Genomic DNA, 10764 nt, shown 5'->3' with positions numbered 1-10764 from the left:
GTTGGAACAAATCATTCTGATTCACCCATTCTGCCAGGAGAAGTCTTCACATGCTTGTGGTAGACATCCCCCTAATTCACCAATGGGTTTGTGGCCTGTTGGTTACCCTCAAACTGGTTTTAGCTCATTGGCTGAGATGATTTTACTGGGATGTGGCCACTGCACATGCTACAGTTTCTTGGAGCCACAAGTGAGAGTTGGGTGACAGATGGACATCAAAGGTGGATAAGCAACCCTGAAAAGGGCTTGGCAGTCCTCACACCAGAGGAGCTAGTCCTCCCTGTTTAAAACTGTTTCTTTTTAGAAGAGATACTATTAAACAACACATTATTGAATTCTGGTTTCTAATCTATTCTGCTATCCTCTGCCATTTCATTCACATTCATGGTTATGATTGCTCTTATCTCCCTCAGTCTTACTCTCATACTCCCCCCCTCTTTTTTTTACCCTGTTCTCTCTTTATGATTCTGCTTTCTTTCTGACCACAACCTCCCTTAATCTACCAACCCACTTATTCTCCCCCCCTTCTCTTAAACACTTTCCCTTCTATTTCCCTATTGAATAAAATGAGTTTCTGTACCCAACTGTGAGCATATATTTATTCTTCCCTCCTTGAATCAGTGTATATGACAGTGAGGTTCAAGTGTTGACCACTCCCTTCTACTACCTTCTCCATTGTATAAACTCTTCCTTGCACATCACATTTATATGGGATAATTTTCCTCATTCTTCCTCTCCCTTCTCCCCCTCTTACAGTATATTACTCTTCCCCACCCTTCTATTCTTCTTTTGAGATCATCCAAATTTAATAGAATCATACCTAAGCCTTCTGTGTAATTACATTCCCTCTAAAGCCCCCGATGATAAAGTGCTGAGGGTTTACATGTATCATTTCCTCATATAAGAATGGAAATAGTTTAACCCTGTTTAGTGTCTTATGATTTCTCACTCATATTTGTCCTTTTATACTTCTCTTAAATCCTGTGTTAGAATGTCAGCTTTTCTATTCAGTAATGGTCTTTTCATCAGGAATGTTTGAAAGACCTCTATTTCATTAAATGACCATTTTTCTCCCCATTGGATTATATTTGTTGGATAGGGTTTTCTTGGTTGTAACCCTAGATCCTTTGCCTTCCAGAATATCATATTCCAAGCCCTCTTTTCTGTATAGTTGTGGCTTCTATATCTTGTGTGATTCTGACTATGTCTCCATGGCACTTGAATTCTTTTTTTCTGGCTACTTGACATAATTTCTCTTTGACTTGGAAGCTCCAAATTTTGACTATAATATTCATGGGAGTTTTTGTTTTGGGGTTTCTTTTAGGAGGTGACTGGTGGATTCTTTCAATTTCTACTTTGCCCTCTGATTTGAGGATATCTATGCAGTTTTTCTTATAATTTCTTGAAAAATTATGTCTAGGCTCTTTTTGTATATGCATTTCAGGTAGTTCAATGATTTTATGTTTTTAATTTTAAAATTATTTTACTTTGCTTATAGGGGCAGCTAGGTGGCATAGTAGATAGAGTGCTGGCCCTGGAGTCAGGATGACTTGAGTTCAAATCTGGCTTTAAACACTTACTACCTGTGTGAGCCTGGACAGGTCACTTAACCCTGCTTGCCTCAGTTTCCTCATCTGTAAAATGAGCTGGAGAAAGAAATGGAAAACCACTCCAGTATCTTTGTCAAGAAAACCCCAAATGGGATCATGAAGAGTTAGACACAACAAATCAACTAAGCAACAACAAGAACAACAGCAACAACTCTTCTTATACTACAGTTACACTGGAATCAGCAGAATTTCTTCCATAATGGAGATAAAAGTTTTCTTCCACAGGACTGAGACTAACCATGCAAGGAAAAAGAAATATGTGAAGCTATTTACACAAGACCATGAATTGAAACACCATGGTGACAAAAGCAGAGGTTGAAAGTGGGTGAAAATGATATGTAGGAGTCAGGCTACATCTCAGCATGAATCACTGCTATTTTCAAAGGAATGTTTCTGAAATATGATTAGAAGATAGAACAGCACAACTCTGCTTACATACAGAGAATAATAGAGGGGGGAAATATTAATAGGTCACAGTTTTACAGGTTCCTAGGCAGGTCAATTACCACTAAATAGTGGTAGGTTCTATAAATGATTAATTATAATCATGATCTCTCTAAATAATCCCAATAACAAATATCAACTAGTGGAACTCTTAGACTTAGACCATAACAAATAGCCATATTACATAAAGAACCTGGTCACCATGTATTATCAGAAAATCACAAGACTGAGATCTCAAAGACTATAGGATGGGAAGGGCTATTTGTTGGCATTTTTTTTTAATTTGGTTAGGCAGTGGGGTTAAGTGACTTGCCCAGGGTCACACAACTAGTGTCAACTGTCTGAGGACAGATTTGAACTTGGGTCCTCCTGACTCCAAGGCTGGATCTCTATCCACTGAGTCACCTAGCTGCCCCAGAAGGGCTATTTGAGCAGAAAACTTTCATCCTTCTCTTCAGCCAGCAGGTTAGCAGGCCCAACACTTCTCCAGCTACTTTCTGGAGCTCCAATTCCCCTGTTTTCTCTTTGAAAACCCTTTTCTCCTGTATTGTCTTTAACCTGTCAAATTCTCCATGCTCTTGTTCATCCAGTTCTGTGATGATGAAAGCAAATGTACCCTCAATGTAGGGAATGATCACATGCTCAATGGCATTCACTCACCTATTTATTATTTTAATGGCTTCACCCAGTGTAACAAATGATGTCTGTAGTGAATGCTAGCTCCACCAATAGCTACTCTGGTTTGGCATAGTTCCTCTTCAGCTTAGACAGTTATCCCCCACCTTTGGCCAAACCAGTCAATCCATAACTATCAGCTTCTTCTTGAAAATGTTCAAATATTGGCAAGGTGATACTTACTATATTATATTTCTTAGCCCTGATAATCACTTCAGCTTTGTTCATATTTTGAATACAGTAGTACTTAAGATGCCAGCTGTGTATTTGACCTCAGCAAGTGAAAAAAGCAGCTTCTCATATAATTTCATCCATTAGTATTTTGGCCTTAATGATCTTCTGTAAGATCTGCTGAACCTGAAAAGTCAAGGCATCAGATTTTTTCTTTAGGAGGTATTGGTCTGTCTGCTTCTTTAAATAAAGCCTTCATAATGGTCTGTGCCATTCTTGAAAGGAATATCTCCATTCAGTTTTTGCCATACATGCTGGCAGTCTCTGTCTGGTGGAGGCAGCTTGGTCAGCTGGTCTATTATTTCTGGCTTTAAAACTACCATTCACTGATGCTCACTTCCTCCTCCTCCTCCTCCAATCCTACTCCAGTAATTTAAAATTACCTCTTACTGATCTATATTCTGATTCAAGTGTTTTTCCTATGAATTATTTCAAATTTTCTTTTTGGTCTTTTGCTTTTGTTTTATTATTTCTTGAAGTCTCATAGAGTTATTAGCTTCCATTTGGCCAATTCTAATTTTCAAGGAATTATTTTCTTCAGTAAGGTTTTGTACCCCCTTTACCAAGCTGCTAATTTTCTTTTCATATCTTTCTCCCATAGCTCTCATTTGTTTTTTTAAATAATTTTTAATAGAGAACTGAGTCAAATTTATAGGAATATGAGTCATTCCCCAATGGAATGGTCAAAATGGTCAAAGGACATGAATATATGAATAGGCAGTTTACAGAAGAAAAAATAAAAGCTATCTATAGTCATATAAAAATGCTCTAAATCACTATTGATTAGAGAAATGCAAATTAAAACAACTCTGAGATACCACCTATCAGACTGGCCAGTATGACAGAAAAGGAAAATGACAAATACTGGAGAGGATGTGGGGGGGGGAACATTGTTGGTGGAGTTGTGAACTGATTCAACCATTCTGAAGAGCAATTTGGAACTGAGCCCAGAGGGCCATAAAACTATGCATACCCTTTGACCCAGCAATACCACTACTAGGTCTGTATCCTAAAGAGATTTAAAAAAAAAAAAGGAAAAGGACTTATATGTACAAAAATATTTATAGCAGCTCTTTTTATGGTGAGTGGCAAAGATTTGGAAATTGAGGGGATACCCATCAATTGGGGAATGGCTGAACAAGTTGTGGTATACAATTGTGATGGAATATTATTGTGCTATAAAAAATGATGAGCAGGATGCTTTCAGAAAAACCTTGGAAGACTTACATGAACTGATGCAAAGTGAAATGAACAGAACCAGGAGAATATTGTGCATAGTAACAGTAATATTGTAGGATGATCAACTTTGAATGACTTAATTATATTCAGCAATTCAATGATCCAAGACAATTCTAAAGGACTTGTGATGAAAAATGGTATTCACCTCCAGAAAAAGAACTAATGGAGTCTGATTACAGATTGAAGCATGCTTTTTTTTTTTTTTGCTTTCTTTATTATTCTTGGTCGTTGTTGTCGGGTTGTTTTATTTTTTTGTCTGTGTTTTCTTTTGCAATGTGGCTAATATGGACATGTTTTACATGAGTGCATATATACATACACACACATACACACACATATAATCTCTATCAATTTGCTTGTTTTCTCAAGGAAGGAAAGGAGAGGGAGAAATTTTGGAATTCAAAAAAATTTTAAATGAATATTAAACATTTTTATTTACATATAATTGAGGAAAAAATAAAAATTAAATGTAGAGAGAAAAATAAAATAATCTTTAGCTTCTTTTGAACTCTTCTGGGAATTCTTGTTGAGCTTTTGTCCAATCTGAATTTTTTCTTTGTGGTTTTGCTTGTAGATATGTTCAAGTCATTGCTTTCTTCTGTGTTTAAGTCTTGAGCTTCCCTGTCTCTATAGTAGTTCTGTATGCTCAGATTCTTTTTTTACTTACTCATTCTTCTAGCCTACTTCTTGATTTGGACTTCATATTAGTATTGGGCTCTGTCTACTTTGGGATGGGGTTGGAGAGGGAATGTGTGGCCTCAGGTTTTGTTCTTTTATGTCCTTCTGCTTCTTTCACAGCTTTGTCTTGGGGTTTGCATGTGTTCAGTGCTCCCAAAATGGAGATCTGGGGAGAAATCTATTCATTGCCCTCCAGATCTGATCTCTGCAAATTGGGTTTATTGGCTTGTGTAATTGAGTTTCAGTAGACTGCTGCTGGATTCAGTCACTGTTAGCTCACTGGGAAGTTCTGCAGGTTCATAGCAACTGAACTGCTGGCTCCTCTTTGGTCTTGGTCTCCTGATCTGCTTATACTACTTCAGGCATATGCACTGGGCTAAAAATTAGAACTAAGTCTCTCCTAGGCTCAGATTGACCCAGCTAAATTTCTGGAACTCTCCTAGGCTCAGTACTAGGTCTCACACTCACTTGTGACTGCTCCTCTCTCTACTGGATCTGTAACCCTGAACTGGATAATGGATAACAGAGCTACCAGATGATATCCATTGTTGCTCCCAGCATTAGTTTAGGGGTCCCCTGGGTTTTCTGTGCCAATGTGCTTCCTGCCCTGATGTCTCAGCTCCCTTTTCATCTCTGAACATGAATGCTCTCCTCCTCCTCAATTTCTGCTGTGACTTCTGGCCAACTCCTGCCCTAACATCAGCACAGGTGTTTATCTTCCTAAGCTGCCCTTGGCTGAGAAAAAAAAATGATTCACTGTGTCTTTTTCTTGGCTTTCCCATTTAAAATCCAGTCTAGTGTGCTTTCTAGGTTGTTGCATTTTCTAGGAGGAGGCATGCTGAGGAATAAAGCAAAAATGTTTTCTCTCACTCTGATATCTTGATTCTGCCCTCTATAAACAGCTTTCTCGAGAATTTTAGCCCCCAAAAGGAGGAGAGGTATGGTACAATAGCTAGCAGGGATAGATGGATCAAGTGAAGATTTTTTGAGGATTGTGTAGACATGGACATATTTTTAGGTAGTAAGGAATCAGCCAGTAGACAGAAAGAGACTGAAGGGATCAGAGAGGGGGCAATCTTCTGGAGAAGATGGGATGGAACGGGATCACTTGTACATGCAGAAAGGTTTGCCTTAGCCAGAAGAAAGGCTGACTCATCATGTGAGACAAGAGTGAAGGAGGAAATAGTGGGGGAAGGCATCTGAGTGATGTAAGATGAAGAGGAAAGAAGAAGAAGCTCTCAGGAAAAAGCTCCATTTTTTTAAAAAGTAAAATATGAGGCAAGGTTCTCAGATGAGAGGGTGGGGGGAGCCATGGGAGCTTTGAGGAGGGATGAAAAGATTTGGAAAGGTTGTTATGGTGAGTGGGATAGTAAGTGGATCAGGGAGGGGAAAAGGATTGCCTTGCCGTAGTGAGGGCCCAATTGAGATTATCTAACAAAATCTGTAGTGGACCCGGTCACCATAGCTTTGTGATTTTCTTCAGCTTGGTTCAGCAGCAGGTAAATAGGTACAAAGGCGGAGGAAGGTGGGAATATGCCAAGGCTGGAGCTTGGTGAGGCAAGATCAGCGACAGGACAATGAAGCAGTTGACTCAAGTATCTTACATATATTCCCTTCTCTTCCTCCACCCCCACCCCCACACCCATCCCCATAATTGTTTAGTCTAGATTCATAGCACAGAGTACATCAAATCTTGGTGAATGAATAAATGAACTATTTGTGTGCTGCAAGGCTGGGCACTGTATAGGGCAAGTTAGACAAATCCTTGCCCTCTAAGTGCTGATGTTCTAAATCTTTAGGCATTAGAATGCAATCCCAATGAAATTTTTATAAATCCTTGAAAGTGTTCACTTTGTTCCCCAACTTGAAATGCAGACATTCCATCTTCCTTCCCTCCCATTTATCTCCATTCCTCACTCATCAATTACAAGCACATTCATTTGCCCAGCAGAAGCTACCCAAGAAATTAGATAAAATTGATCCACTGCAATTTATTCACTGTTTTCCCAAGAAATAACATCCCACCCATGTTTTATTCATGTAGACGCCATGCTCTCACTTTTATCTCTATCTCTCAGTAACGTTTTCAATTTACTCAATTTACAGCTTTGAGACACCCTTGGGCTGAGTGTGAGGGGAGGCCAACCCTGAATGGTCTGCAGCTCAGCTCAGCTTTAAATTGTCTCAGCGATGTTGTCTCTGCCAGGCAGATGCTCTGAAGCGAAACCAAAGGTGATTCCAGTAAGATCTAGCTGTCTCTGGTCTCAGGGAGAAAGGTTTCTGGGGGCAGTGGAAAGAGAAGACAGAGAGAGATATAATGAAGGCGCCAATGCTCTGGAGGGAAGATGAGCTCTGGGAGATGAGGTCCCTGCTGAATTTGGAGAAAGCTCAGAGAGCTGCTAATGTTTACAGAAGGAAGCAGGGGTAGACTTTTCTGTGACCATTAAGGTCGCCTGTTAGGGAGATAGATGTCTTCTAAGGCCAGGTTCAGGCAGATTTCTGTTCTCCTCATGGCTGTACGGCATCCCCAAAGAAAGGTTAAGCTTTTCAAAACCTGAAAAAGGATATTTTTGAGTCTTCTGTGTCTCCATTAGAGGAGAATAGATGACCGCCAGTGGACATCTTGCTGTGTTAGGGGGTATTGCTTTAAAAAAAAAGTTTGTTTTTTTTTCCCACCAGCCACAGATCCAGCTGTGTTCATGTTGACAAGCACATCTCTGTAATGGGAGCTAACTCTAAACTAGTCAGCTATGAAGATGCTGATTACCAAGCTCTTAGCAACTCCCCCTCCCTCTCCTATTTTTCCTCCTCTTCCTCTCTTTAGGTCATTTTATTGCTTAATTGCACATCCATGAAAGGGTTAACTGGAAAAAGCGAAAGAGGAAAGAGTCTAATCCCCAAGACTGTTCTCCTTGTGTTCCTGCACATTCCTGGTGGGGAAGGTGAATGGTGCAAGTTAAATGAGCCTGGAGAATTCTCTGTGATAATTCTCTGTCCACCAAAGGCACTGATAACAGGAAAACTCCTCTCCCTGCTGGCAATCTCCTGATCAGCTTAAGCAACAGTTTAACAACATGGGAACATTTAGAGATGGGCCTTCCTGGACTGAATGACTTCCAAAGTTTTTTCTGAGGTTTAGGATTTTATGGGAGCTGAGAAATGACTAACACAAGTATTCAGAGATAGATAATGGAGAAAACTGTATTATAGTTTGTGTAGCCCCAAATGTAGCTCCCTTAGGGCTCTACTTCTCAACTCACACTCTCACTCCTAAGTTTAACTCCTCAAAGGACAGCTTCTACCCTTCGGTTCTCAGATAATCTGGGTTGTCATTCCTATACCTAAAATTCACAAGTCCCCACTGGTGAGGTTACCAAATCAGCCAGTAGACATAATAATCTCAAAGCAAAAATATTTACTGAGATAGCATATTAAGAACAGTAGCCACAATGCATATCTCCCCTCCATAAACATGGGGATACTTTCCCCCAAAATACCCATAGCATCACTGGGAAGTGTGGGTCCATATTTAGAACACATTTGTATTTAGAAATACATGGAAAAACCAAACATGGCCAAGGTTCCTGAGCTCAAGAGATGCACCAGTCTCAGCCTTTTCAGTAGCAGGGATAACAGTTGTGTGTCACCATAGTCGGACAAGGACAGAAATTTTAAAAACAAAACAAAACCTTCCCTAGATTGCTGTGGCCACTTTTTCCAGTACTAGGTGCACTTTCACTCAATCCTCCAGGCTCACTGGTCAAGATAGAGAATTGGAATACTACTTGCTCCTCATTGCTGCTTCCAGGTTCTCTCCCACCTCCATCACTCAGCAACCTATCTCCCTTTGGGTTTCATGCTATTCATATCTACCACCCAAGAAAAATCCTGGTAGCTGTTGTCTACAGATCCTGAGTTCACTCTTCTTCCTCTTCCTCAATGAATTCAGTATGTGGCTCACAGTTTTTCCTTCTCCCCAAATCCTGCTCTAATCTAAGGGACTTCAACATACGTATTGACTCTCTTTCAAATACTTTAACTGCTCAGTCTCTCAACTTACTTTCTACGAGCTACTCTTCCACCTCACCTCAATCACACACAAAAAGGGTCATACTCTTGATCATCATCCACAAGCGTATTACCTCTACGTTCAAAAAAATCCCCTTATCTGACCATAATCTCTAAGCTTTGCACCTGTTCCTTTGCATTCCCTTACAAAACCCTACTCTGTTTCTGCAGCATAACCTCCAACCCCTTGACCCGTCAATTCTTTCCCAAGCCATCTCTCCTGCACTAGCCATCCTCTCCTTTTCTTTTGATCTTGACCCCTTGGTAAACCAATTCAATTCTACACTGTCCTCTCTTGAATCCCTAGCATCCTCATCATATTGCCAATTACGGAGAACCAAGCTTCAGCTTTAGATCACTCCCACCATTTGCCACCTACAATCCCACACACATGCTGCTGAACAAATGTGGAGAAAATTGTGCAGCTGTTCTGCCTGGGAACACTACAAATTTATGTTATACAACATTAACTGGACTCTCACTGCTGATAGGCAATTGTATTAGACTTCCTTCAGCAACTCACTATTCCATTCTCCACAGCAGCTCTTCTAAAACTTTTCATCCCTCCCCAAACTTTCCATAGTTCTCCCTGCCCCCACTTTCTCAGCTGAGAATTTTGCCTCACATTAAAAAGAAAAAAAAGGGAGACCATTCACTGTGAAATTCTTGTTCTCTCTTCTTCCTTACTTCCTATCACTCAGGTTCCTTTTGCTACTATCTCCTCCTTGACCTCTGTCTCACATGATGAAGTGGTTTTATAGCTTACCAAAGCTAACCCCTCTATTTGTTCAAGCAATCTCACTCCATCCTCTCTCCTCCAGCAGATTGCCCCCTCTGTTACCCTGACTCTTACACTTATTTTCAATCTCTCCCTCTCTACTGGTTCATTCCCTACTGCCTACAAAACATGCCCATGTCCCCATCCTCAAAAAACCTTCACTTTGAGCAGAGCCAAGACGGTGGAGAAAAGGCAGCAACTTGCCTGAGCTCTCCCCCAAATCCCTCTGAATACCTTGAAATAATGTCATAAAACAATTCCTGGAGCAGCAAAACCCACAAAAGGATGGGGTGAAATAATTTTCCAGCCAAAGATAACTTAGAAAATCAGCAGGAAAGGTATGTTGCACTTGGGTGAGAATGAAGACAGTTCAGCACAGGCTGTGACAGCACAGACCCAGCCTCAGTAAAGACCTCAGTAAACCAGAAGCAGGCATTGGGAGCCACTGAATTAGCAGCAGCAGCAGCTGATTCCAGAGCTCTCAGTCCACAGAGGGTGTTAAACAACTGGTCAGAAGGAGATTACAAGGGTCTCTTTACTAACACTGAGGCAGAACTCTGTTGCTTTGCCCATACTTGGATCTGGGTAGCAATCCTGGGTGGCAGTCCCAAGGCAAGAAGAAGCATTAACATAGCAGAGCTTGTGGCCACAGTGGAGCAAGGACCTTTGTCACAGTTCCAGGGTAGAAAAGAGTGTCTATGGTAGCTCATAGACCAGAGCACAGACCAGAAGAGTAGTAAACAAACCTCTCCTTAGATCATACCACTTTGGAGAAATTGAAAACTTGTAGGTCCCTAGAAGTATCTCTGAAAACAGCTGCACAAAACCCCTGAAACTTGGGACAGTGTATCCTCCACCCTGGAAGCAGAGCCCTACTTCAACAAAGAGTTAAAAATCAGGTAATAAGCTAGGAAAATGAGCAAACAACAGAAAAAATTCAGACCCTAGAAAGTTACTATGGTGACAAGGAAGCTCAAAACACACACTCAAAAGAAGATAACAAAGTCAAAGCTCCTACATCCAAAGTCTCCAAGAAAAATA

The 10764-nt window shown here is 40.6% G+C and overlaps 1 pseudogene; it reads right to left on the bottom strand.

Moving 5' to 3' along the window:
- Nucleotides 1-2477: 2477 nt before the first annotated feature.
- LOC114048415 lies at nucleotides 2478-3213 on the bottom strand (annotated as a pseudogene).
- Between the last annotated feature and the right edge of the window lie 7551 nt (nucleotides 3214-10764).

This window comes from Vombatus ursinus, unplaced genomic scaffold, assembly GCF_900497805.2.
Source record: "Vombatus ursinus unplaced genomic scaffold, bare-nosed wombat genome assembly UNPS02014793.1, whole genome shotgun sequence".
Taxonomy (NCBI): Eukaryota; Metazoa; Chordata; class Mammalia; order Diprotodontia; family Vombatidae; genus Vombatus; species Vombatus ursinus.
The sequence above is the reverse complement of the archived record's forward strand: the minus strand, read 5'-3'. Positions and strand labels throughout refer to the sequence as shown.